This window comes from Rhinolophus sinicus, linkage group LG11 (assembly GCF_036562045.2).
Source record: "Rhinolophus sinicus isolate RSC01 linkage group LG11, ASM3656204v1, whole genome shotgun sequence".
NCBI lineage: Eukaryota > Metazoa > Chordata > Mammalia > Chiroptera > Rhinolophidae > Rhinolophus > Rhinolophus sinicus.
The window spans coordinates 51,367,533-51,379,602 of NC_133760.1; positions in this window are offsets into that span (position 1 = coordinate 51,367,533).

Consider the following 12,070-nt stretch of genomic DNA (forward strand, 5'->3'; position numbering starts at 1 on the left):
AGGACAGTATGCTGCGTGAAATGAGAAAGACAAGTATTGTATGATCTCATTTACATGTGAGAGGCAGAGAGCACCAAGGACTGAAGCAGGATGAGCCGGACTTTGTGTGACCAGGTGTCTCTGAAGGACTGTTTTCACAGAGGCAACTCACAAGGTCAAGTTGACATTTTGAGTAGTTCCTTCTGGTAGGTACTTGTTAGAGGTAATAAGACTGGGGAGAAAGAGACAGAGGAAGAGAGGGCCAGGCTGGCGTCCACTGAAGACTGGATGAGAGACGCTGACACATTCATCCAGGCAATTGCGGGAGGGACAGCGAGAAGGGCTGGGCTGCACGCTGATTCTAAGACTAATGAGAACGTAGCGATCAGTTGCCTGGGGGCGGGGTGGGGGGGCAATGGAGGCATCACCCTGAAAAGTCAGAGCACTGACCTTGTATGAATCGTATGGTTTTGAGGGCAGATGAGTCTTGCAGACCCTTTCCCTAAATCATTAGACTGCAAACGAGATGAGTTTTTGCTTACCCAACCTCTGAGTATCAAGCAACTATTGATTTTATTCCTATAACTTCAAAAAATATTTGACTGCAAAGTACTTACAGGCCGTGAAATCTCTTTAAAAATTCACATGCAAATTGGGCCATTTCCAGGTTGGTTAAAAGTGTGATCGATGAGATTTGGGTTTTTGAGCGGTCTTCATGTGGTTACCCATAGTTCCATAAAATGCATATGGCACCTTCCCATTTTTATACAGTGGATATTAATATTTTAATAATTTAGTATTTTAATAATAATTAATATTGAACAATTTCAAACAGAGAAAATTAAAGAGAAGAGAATAGAATAGAAATGCTGAAATACTTATGATCTGCATTTGATAAAATGTTGCCGTATTTCCTTCAGCTGTTTTTCTGTGGAAGCATTTAGAGTAAATTCAGATATAATGACAATTTATCCCTACTCATTTCATTATGCATCTCTGAAATTCAAGGAGCATTTTCATCCTCCCCACAGTGACAAATACCTGACTACTAACAACAACTCCCTGACCCCGTCTGCTACCTAATCTATATTTAGGTTCCCCAATCCCCCCAGAGTGTGTTTATGGCGGGGTGCAAGCAGAGGCTGGCTCGCTTTGGCTGCTGAGTACCTGGGTCTTCTCCACCACACGCCCTCCCCACCCCACCCCCATTTCCTGCTGTGGCAAAACAAGTATGATTTCATTTCCAAAGATAAGGGACCACACTTGACTTTGATAAGCGATTTCACTGCTATGAAAGCTTTAATCAGACCACCAATACACACTGACAGATGAGTCTCACGTGTTTATTTCTCCTCCTCCTCTGATGAGGGCCAGATAAGCATTTTTGGCAGATGTCCGACAGGCAGGTGGCGTGGGAAGTGGAAGTCTACATGGCCCGAAAAATTGAACCTTGTTCCCAGGGTGATGAGAGTTCCTGAACTCTGGCCTCAATAGTGTTCCCTGTGTTGTTAAGAGATAGGTTAGGACTTAAAGAACATAAAACCTATGAAAAGATGAGCACATCCTAAGTAGCACAGGTGACTTGCAATGGAAAGAGTATGTCAGCATTATTTTTTAGAAATTGGCGTAAGTTTAGGAACTCATGATATAATTAATTTAATATGAATCCAATACATTAATTATTAACAATTAATTATCAGTAATGTTAAATATAAGTCATGATTATTTTAATTTAATAATATTAAAGTTAAGCAAATTATATTAATATTTAAAATTATTAATAAATTAGTTTAGAAATAAATTAGTATAAGCTTAGAAATATAGTATAAATTTTGGAAACTATAAGGATTTTATACTAGATGAAGTGTTTTAGTTAACATGTTTGCTTATAGCCAGATTTCCTTTGTTCTCAACTGAAATTTTGGATTCTTTGGTTTTTCCTTCTTGTCTGATTTACAAAGCTCCTTTCATTGCTCAAAGAACCTTTCAGATTTGATTGAATTATAGGCATCCTTGTAATAGTACAAAACAGAAAAATCAGCAAGACTCAATATTGTCACGATGTCAGTTCTTTCCACCTTGATCTATAGATTCAGTGCAATCACAACTGCAGGAAGTGATTCTGTAGATATTGACAAAGGGATTTTCAGCTCTCGTGGAGAGGCAGGCGACCAGACAGCCAACACAGTTCTGAAGGGGTCAAAGTCGGGGGCTGACATCGCCAGTCTCTATGTATTTCACATGTTGAACTGTTACCTCTTTTTAATGGATGATTGCAAAGGATTGTACTACATCTATGATGTGGCAATACCGCCATCTTCTAAATGATTGTCTGGAGTCAAAGTACACACACGTGAACAGCTATGTCCCGTTCTGCAATAATGTCCCATTTGAGAAGCAGGCCTTCCATTACAAAAGTTCTGCTCCTGGCAGGTTTGGAGGCGCACGTCCGCTCTGTGAAAGGAAGTGTTCCTCACAACATTCAAAGCAGGTACTCGACCTTGGTCTGCAGACGTGGCCTTGGGTTTTCGAAGTCCCACTGCCCAAAGGTTAGGGAGAGAGCTGATGGCAGAGCGAGGGACACAGGTTGGATCTCCAGGGCCTCTAGGTCGGTTTCCTTTGACAAAGCTCTCACGATGCCGTGAGTCAAGGAAACATGACATTTTGTGTCGGTATTGCTAGTAAGAGACGTCCAGACACTACTTCAGTGCCCACTTCTTTAAAGTCATTTCCTCTGCGACGTGATTTGGTCCCTCGCTGTCTTCTGATGACAGGGAGCGGAGTTCCTGACACCTGAGTCCTAGTCCTGCCTCTGCCACTGACCAAACATAAGCCAGGGCCGGTCACCAGGTCTGGGGCCAGCTCCACCTCTACAAGGGAGAGCTGACCAGTGGAACTTGGAGGTCCCTTTCTGTCTCTCCTTTGACTTGTGAATATTTATACACTTACATTTGTCTTCTCCCCCAAAGAGCCACTTTCATGTTTCATTTCAGGGGTTGTACACCCAAGTACAAAAACCTGGGCCCTCTTGTATTTGACACAGATTTACAAGCAAGTAGGAAATTCCTTGCAAAGTTAGGCGTAAACTCAGTCACTACATGTATGGTGGCTTTACAGTCCACGACAGAGCGCACCAGAGAACACAGCCCCCTTGCTACCGCATAAGTCACCACTGAGGACGAGAAGTGATCATGCACAAAACAGGCAGATAACAGCACGGCCCACGTTGAGAGGGTGTCGAAGGGTGAAAGATGGCAGAGGCGAAAGCTCAGCACCAGAGATGGCCATCGGGTCCATCCTGTGGCCCGTCACTTGGAGCCCCTGAGACCTGGTGTCCTATGCGTACCATGAGTGGAACTGCATCTTCTCCCCAGGACCAGTCAAGGTCAAGTGAAGGGCGTGCGTGGAGGCCCTCCAACAGCCCTAGGTGGTGATTACTGCTAATAATACTCAGACAGATGGATGGGCTGCGGACTCCATTCCCCTGGATGCCCCTTTCCTGGACGTTAACAGAGCAGAGGAGTCTGTAAAGCTTTATTTGGGCGCCCTCAGTAACCTCCTGGTTGTATGCAGTTCTACCACTGACTAGACATGTGCCCTTGGCTGAGGAACCTTGTGTCCGGGGCCCATTTCTGCATCTGAGAAATTGACTGGGTGACGTCTAAAATGCTAGAATTCACAGGATCCAAGCAGCAGGAATTGTCTGCACAGAATTTAGGGGCTCAAGCAACTCCACGTGTGCACTGAAAGTGTTTGAATCATTGCCTGTTTTCTCTTTCTTTTTTTTCTCCTCCCTGGAACAGAAACAGATACACGTTACCCCATGTAATTGTGTGCCAGGACTTTAAAAAATTGCTTTCTGTCAGCTGTGGCACGTTTAAACACCCCAAATATTTCAGGAGACAGTTAGCTCCTGTTTTAAAAAAGATTTAATAAAGACGTGCGTGTTCAGACTTGCTTGGTGGTACTTCCGTCTGTGGCCGGCGACGCGGGACCAGGCCGGTGACTATACTTGGGATTTTCTCTCCTTCGTTTGCTGCACACTTTTAACTCTGTATTCATTCCCTACCCTCTCGAGTCACCTTCAAACACCAGCACGAAGCTTACCGTGCGGAGGCCCAAATAACCTATTCAATAATTTTAATCTCCTGAAAATACCACGTCAGTCAGAGCGGGGCTGCCCTGGCAGGCGGGGGGACAGCCTGGGCTCCCAGACGGCCAAGTTCGCATTGTGCGAGGCGAGGCAGGGCATGGGGTGGGGGAGCGGTTGTTTTGTACCCGGCGCTGGGTCCTCAGAAGGCCCGCCGTGGAAATACCCTTTGGTTCTGTGAGCAGTTAAGATCCTATCTGGGCTCCAAGTCATCATTACCAGAGAGAGAAGTAATTTCGGTGAGACTATTAGCAGCGCACGGAAACACCCTCATTAACGTTTCTTCTCTTGTGGCGCATCTTTTATCGGAGACTATCTGCAGTCAGCATCTGGCCCGGCTGCCAGGACGTTTTCATAATAATAACACGTTGCACTTTTCGGGTGCCCTTTCATCCACAGAGCCCAGAGCACTTTACAAACATTAATTAATTAAGCTCCCACAACACCCCTTTGAGGTAGGTTCCCCTGGTTGGTGCAAGATGGTTCAAGTGGTTCTCTCAAGCTCGCCCACTCTTGAGCTTGAGCAGAATCCTAGCAAAGGCTTCTCAGGTTCACCCGAGTCCCGGATGAAAGGGGAGCCCGCCCGCTGAGGCGTGGACCGCCCACCCTTCCCCTGCCATGTCTGGTATGGCCGGTGGGGGAGCCTTGTTCCGTCCTCTGCCCCTCTCCTTGCCTGCTTCTCCTGGCGTGACACTCGTCTCAGGGGGAGAGGAGGCCAGGCTGACTCTGGAACCTCCACCTGTTGTGGAAAGTGAAATAAGAAGAGGCATCGGACTATTTCTAAGTCCTGATGTTGCAGAGGCCACAGGTGAGAGAAAACAGGACACTTCCGGGTCCTCTGGCATCAAAAGTAGTGAGCCTCACTGCAGAGAAATCAGAGAAATACAGAAAACATGCAATTCACGAGTCCATTCTTCCAACAAAGAGTCACTGAACGTCAGCTCCACGCTAGGCCCCGCGAGACCCACAACCAGAAGGAGCTGGAAAGCCCGGCCCTAAGCACCATGTCCTCTGGCCCGTCTGTGAGTGCTCGCGCCAAGGAGACATTCCCTCTGGGGACGTGTGGCCATGGCGACGAAGGAGGGACAGGGCCTGGTTTGGCGGCTGCAACCCGAGGAGACTGTGGCTAAAAGGACAAGCTTGTGAAACTCCAGGAGAGCACGAGGACTCTTTCCGGGAGTTCTTGAAGGTGAATTGGTGACATGGCGTGTGAGGTGCAGTGGCAGTGAGCTCATCAGTAGGATTTGGTGCCACTGCAACCTTCTTCTGTGAACCACTTATAATGGCCTTTGTAGAATAAAATGGAAGGACCCTCTTCTTTTCATGGCTTACGGTCTTTAGTTCAGTTTGTCTGGAGTAACAGCCAAAATGCCTATTGGGTAAAAACCTACCGATCCCCAAGCAGACAGTAAATCCTGGGGCTGCTGCCTTTGCCCATGACAATTAGTGCAGGGTCTGTGTACGGCTTCCAGGATGCGGTGTGTGTGTGTGTGTGTGTGTGTGTGTGTGTGTGTGTGTGACAGAGAGAGAGAGAGAGAGAATGCATGTGAGCATGTCTGAATCTGTGTATGTGTGTGTGTGAGTCTGTGGGAGAGTATCTGTGTGGGAGGGTGTGCATGTGTGTGAGTGTGTGAGAGTGCAGATAAGTATGTGTGAGTGCGTGTGTGTGAGGGTGAGTACATGTGAGTGCATGTGTGTGCATGTAAGTGTGAGTGTATGTGTGAGCATGTGTGAGTGTGTGTCAGGGCGTGTGAGTGTGTGTGAGTGTGTGTGTGAGTGTGAGGGCCTGCTTGCAGCCTGGGGACAGTCCTGGCCAGGTGTGGAGCTCGTGCTGGGTCCTCCGGCAGCACGTGACTCTCAAGTGTTGGGAGGGGCCAAGTATTTGTCTGACCTTGTGGCCAACACATTCTGGGTCCTGAGACTGACAGCCAAGCCGAAAGCCAGACACCCTCATGGCTCCTTGCCTGCCTGCTCGTTAACGGGTTTGCTCCGGTGGCAGCTTCCTGAGGAGCCCCCCACGTGGAAGTGGCTGCACCGTCCTCACGTGTGTTGTCCAGGGGTCCCAACGTTCACTGTGTCCTGAGCTCCCTAGAGAGCTTTCGAAAATCCTGTGCCCATACCACACCCCACGGCCGATAAGTCAGGGTCTTGGTGTGGGGCCAGCGTCCCACTGTGTCCAGGCTGAGAGTCGGCACTCTGGACGGCTCTGGAGCCTTGTGTGGTAATTCTGGAAACATTGCCTTTTCAGTCACAGCTTTAGTTTCAGACTTTTCCTTAAGACTCAGAGATGAAATATTTCATTCAGCAGCTGGTTTGAATTCTCTAGACTTCGGGCTGCAGTAGCCAGTGACCCGGAAGAGCCTTCCTATACAGTTGCTTCGGTCCTGGAAAACTGGCAGAGCAGCTGCATTCCTCTTTTTTTTCCAGCTGTTTCTCTGCAGCATTCCCTCTAGCCTAATCCCAGTACGTACTTCTGTTTGACATCTAGGGATGGTTTGACAATGTCCATTTCAAAATGGCATCTCAGTTTGTTGACTTATCTTTCCGAAAATCACTAGAGGAGAACGGAACTAAAGGGAAGGGATTCCTTCCGTGTGGACATAAAGCCCGCCAGTCTGTCATCTGAGCCGTGGGTTCCCTGTGCAGGGGCATTTCCTCAGGGGCGCACCCAGCTTGCTCATCCTGACCTTCCATCTGACGGATACACTGCTGAGCCGGTGCCCTATCAGGGCCCATGCATTTACCCCTCAACAGGCCAGAGTCACTGACACGGGTGGACCAAGCCAGTGGTCGGGGGGAATAGCAAATGCCAAGCTAGCCTTCCTCTCGACAGCTCCAAGCGGCCGAGCTGCTGGGGCCGGCGCTGATTTTGCACAAAATGCTTTCATCACAAAGCCTGGGAATAGCTGTGTCTTCTGGGCTTGCACGTGAAGAGGGGTCATCCAGATAAGACCACCGAGGACAGGAAGACACCCCCAGTTCGCATTGGCCTCAGGCAAGCCTCTGAGAGTTCAGGCGCTTTTCTGAAACTTGGAGCTACCCCCATCCCTTCATCTGAGAGAACAGCCAGGGCTGTGGTGGTGTGGGCTTCCTGCTGGAGTGTCCCCCACATTTACCACTTCACCCCTGGAAACGCCCCAGCTGGAGATCCTTTCCCTTCCCAGACACGTGAGGAAAACCAGAAAGCTCTTCAGAGTGGACGAGGACAGAGCGTATCGGTGACAGGTGGTGGGAGGTGGAGAGGTGGCATGAGCTGGCCTGACCCACAGTTGCCTTCAGCCCCCGGGTCCACACTTCCCGTTCCCCAGAGTCAGTGTCGGGTAAAGAAAAGTACCAGAGGTCAGGGGACCGGGACATGGCGTTGTCTGTGCCCACGACCTCGTCCTACTGAGAAATGTCTTATTCTTTCCCCCGAGATTCAGTCTCATCATTTATGAAATAACTGGAAATGATCTGTAGACGAGGGGTAAAGTCCAAATAAAAAGACGGGTGTTAAAGCATTCTGAGAACTACATAAAAACAACTCTGCTTTTTCATGTGAGTTTTAAAAAAGCATCTCATTCTCATGTGTTTGGCACGTGAGTCAAAAAGCATAGTGAATCTTGAAGGTGGAAGTAGCTTGTTAGAGGCTTTGCAATCATAAATTGCAAATTTCAGTGATAGGAGAGAGCAAGTTTGGGATTTATTATTAAGATTTTTACTGATTTTTTAAATAGAATTTTATGTGGGTCTTGGTATATGCCTGCCATACTTTAATTCAGGTTCCAAAACTCATTTACGGCTTTAGCAGACGTTTTCCATCCTTCAGTATAAGACATGCCACACTTTGTCCCTAGTATTGCTGAACAGGGAATGTTCACAGGCTGAGTTGTAATCGTTTACAGAAGTTGGCCGTGGCCCTGCCCTTGGTCCTCTTGGGGCTGCAGTGGCCACTGCAGTGTCTGAGCTCTGGAGAGGTCCCCTGGGGCCCTGGGACGTGTCCCCACCTTGTTGCCTGCTGCTCTTCCCCTCGCTCAGCCTTTGTCAGCACCCTCTGCCCTCATGCCCAGCACACCGCACAGCTCCCAGCTCTCAAATCGATGCCTGGATTAAGTGAAAGGGCTCTTCTTCAGAAGCTGTTTTCTGGAAGGACCCATACCCTTTGCAGGAAATAGGGCATTTGGAATCATTCTAAAACAAGGCTTTAAAGTGCTCTAATTAACATTGTTTGCTCCAAAAGAATAGTGGCACACAGTTGGGGGTCCATAGGGTCTCCTTCCTTCAGGCCTGGGCAGCTTCCAGGATCACAAAGGTGGGGTGATGGGCGGCCCCCACATGCTGAGGGTCCGATCACAGGCTTTGCTACTGTCCTTTGAACACTTACAAACTGTCTGCAGCTTCTGCCTCAAGTGCTTCTGAAATGCAGGACGAAACAGAATTTTCTGGCTGAACTTGTTAGAGGGCCCCCCAGTTGGAACATCAGCTGGGAGAAATGCCTCGCTAATGCACCCCAACATTTGCCAACACCATGCTTCTGAGAAAAGGCCCAAGGGGGGAAATGCAAAGTCTCCTCCTTTCTGTTGAGAGAAACTAGGTTTTCCCTTGACAATAGAGACTTCTCTCTGATACATCCACTGTGTTTTTTGGGGGAAGCTTGAGGGGACCCTTGAGGATGGGGTGACTTTGCTCTTTGGTCCCCAGGACTCTCCTGTAGATATGGATATTTCTTCATTCCGTGTCCTTCACGTTGGCAAAAGTTTAAACAGTACATTCTATGTAAGCCAATGCATAGAACATTATGGCTTCAGCACACAGGCATCCAAATCACGGGTGAGGTGTTTCACACCCTGGTTTTCCAAGTGACTGGACTCTGCACCCAGTTCAAGGCCCAGCAGCCCCTGGGCCGTGGCCACCCTGTGAGGCCCTGCGGCAGGCAGGCTGCACTTTGCCTGACTGTTAGATCCCAAAGACCTGACATAGTCGTGGGACATACAGTCACAGAGACAGACGGAGCCCCAGGATTTGAGGCTGGGAGACTGGGAAACCTGAGGCATCACAAAAAAGGGAACAAAGGAGGAGGTTCTGAAATAAAGATCAGGGGCTACAGGGTGCCTGAAACCCAGCTCAGCACTTAGTCCTGGTCTATTTACAGAAAGGTTTTGATGCCTCTCAAGTTGTGCCTGTCATTTACATTGTAGTGAGAGTGACGGCCGTCAGAGCAGACTCTGTGGGAAGGGGAAAGGAAAGAACTTGCTCCTCGGGCTGGTGGGGTAGGGATGGCAGACAGCAGGGCCTGAGCCGCCGCTGCCTAATTTTGCTGTCTCACGTCTTGGCAGCAATGCCCGTCTTCCTGCTTTGATACAGGAAATAAAAGGCTCCAGTGGCTTTTACCAACAATACAATTATTTGTTTAGGAAGGCTTTGCACAGGCGTCACACACCACAGACCATGGTCAAATTCTCTCGCCACATGGCGCTACGCTGAGCTCCAGTTGCTGCAATAGAAGCATGGGTCACGTGAGACCCACCTCACAGAATTTTTAAGGATTAAATGAGTTCATTCATGTCAAGTGTATAGGACAGTGCCTGGCACACAGGCACATGGTACAAGCACGGTTACAGTCGGAGTACTGTTGGCAGGCTCCCATTCGTGGAACCGATTGCCTGGTGGAAATTGTTTGTGCGCCGTCCCCTGAGCACCCGTGAGCCTGTGTGAGGGTTCCTCAGGGCGTTGCGTGCTGTAGGGGAGACAGAGGCAGGCAGGCGTGCCAGGTGCTCTTCCCCACGGGCTCCGGCTCCCAGGGCACCCGAGGGCACAGCCACAGACCACAGCACGTGGACTCAGAGTCCTGGAGATGGGAGGGGCGACCTCAGTCCTTCCTTGTCCGTCTCACCTGTCACTATGTATTTGTATCCATGCTAATCCTGGCCGGGACTTCTGGCTGCATCCCAGTCATGCCACATTCAACATGTCCTTTGGAAAACCCACGTTGCCCATGGCCCCCACCCTTCCCTGCTCCGACTGCCCCCAGCTCAGGTAACTGGAGCTCTGTCCTGCTTGCTCGCAGTAGAAACCTGGGACTCACCCTCCATCCGTCCTTTCGCCCAGCATGGAGCTGTCTGCAGGTCCTGAGATCGGCCCACTGACTGATACTTCCTGCTGCCTCTGACCTTGACAGGGTCAGACCAGATCCCTCCTGGACAACTACACGCTTTCCATGGGCCCATTCCCTCTAATCTCTTCTCTACCTCGTGTCTGGAGGGAAAATTTCAAAACCCTTGGTAGCTGTGACTTCACAGCTGTGGGAGTCTTGGTATGGCCACGACCCCAATACACCCTGAATTTCATCCCGATGGCCTCCCACCCGTGTGTTCTTTGCTTCTTTGGTCGTATTTCAGTTTCTGTGTGACTTCCTGTTCCTGAACCTGTGCGTGTGCTCTTTCATGTATGGGCACCCCCACGCCTTCTGCCCCGCCTCCCAGGCCTCTGGTGCTCACAGGAGGCCCCTTCCTCATGCCCGGATGGGGGCAGCGCCCCTCTATACAGTTAGAGTCCCAAGCTGCTCCCTTGTGGCACTTCCCACGATTGGAGCATGTTCTTTGCCCAGGTATCGTGAGTTGCCGGGGCACGGACGGGTCCACGTCACCACAGCCGGGAGCCTGCCTGGTCAAGGAACAGTCAGCAGATAGTTCTTATTTATTTTAATGGAGAAAATGTAATGAGAGCTGTAAGAGTGAGGACCGTATAACTGGGGAAGTGACAGTTGTGCCAGGACGAAGGGCTACGGAGAGGCGGGGCGGCCGTAGATGAGAACAGTGTGACGAAGGCCGTTTGGGGGGTGCTGTGTGCCCTGGGCCTGGCCAGCCACGACACTGAGAACTGAACATTGTGGAAAACAGGAGGGATGGCTCTCGTCTGTGGTCACTGTGTAGTGTTCTTGAAAGCCCAAAGAGAAATTGGGCCATCTTGTGTTAGAAAATAAAATCGGTGATGGATTTAGAGCGGCAGATTCTTCTGTGAAGCGTTTGGCCCTGAGATCCATGAGCAAGGTTTCCAAATGCACCAGGCGAACTGGCCTCGTCGGCGCCTCCTGCCGCCCAGCGGGCGCCGCCAGCTCACACCAGCCCTCACAGGGTCTTGTCTGCCCGCTGATGCGCCAAGAAAACTAATTGCTATAGAAACATAAAGTGTTCACTGTAAGTTCACATGACCAAATAAAGCAGCCTGTAAGCCAATTTTTTAAATCTAACTTGATATTTCTCTGAGTACAGGTGTAAGATTAATTGAATTTGCTCTCACTGGGGATAAGCAGGCACGCGATGTAAATTCTACCGTGTTCTTAATTTAAGGAGAACTTAGCCCTTTAATGATTTTAGGAGTGTGAGGACATGGGGAAAGGGCTTTGAACAGGTTTCGGAAAGCACGCGGTCGGGGGCCAGGCATGTCCCTCTGGCCGGTGGCCCTCCGGTTTTGTCATCTCTCAAATGGAAGTGAAGACAATACTTGTGCCGCCCTCTTCCCGTTTGACAGGAGATGAATTCCTAGCGTTGGGAGATGTGCCCTGGCCTTTCTGAGCGCAGACGGAGCACAGCTGACTAAAAGGCTGGAAGCCCATGAAGTCCTGCAGAGATCCTAGACGGGGTGTCAGCTCTGTATTCTTGCAGATTCCAATGGGGATGGGCTTTGGCTGAGCTGAGCAGGTGTCGCAGCGCCTAGCTGGCCGCATGGAGAACTCAGGGGCTCCGAGTCCCTGAAGCTTCTTCAGCTGTCAACTGATGACCAGGACGTTTCCTTGAGCCGAGGAAGAACCCGGGACTGCAGCAGCTCGGGGACTGGTGGTGGGGGTTCAGGGAGGAGAACCCCTGGGAGCAGCTCTGTTCCAGCTGTGGCTCGTCCCAGCTCCTGGAGGTCTGTGCCAGGGGCCAGGGGGTGGGGGGGCTCTGTAATAAGGAAGGAACCCAG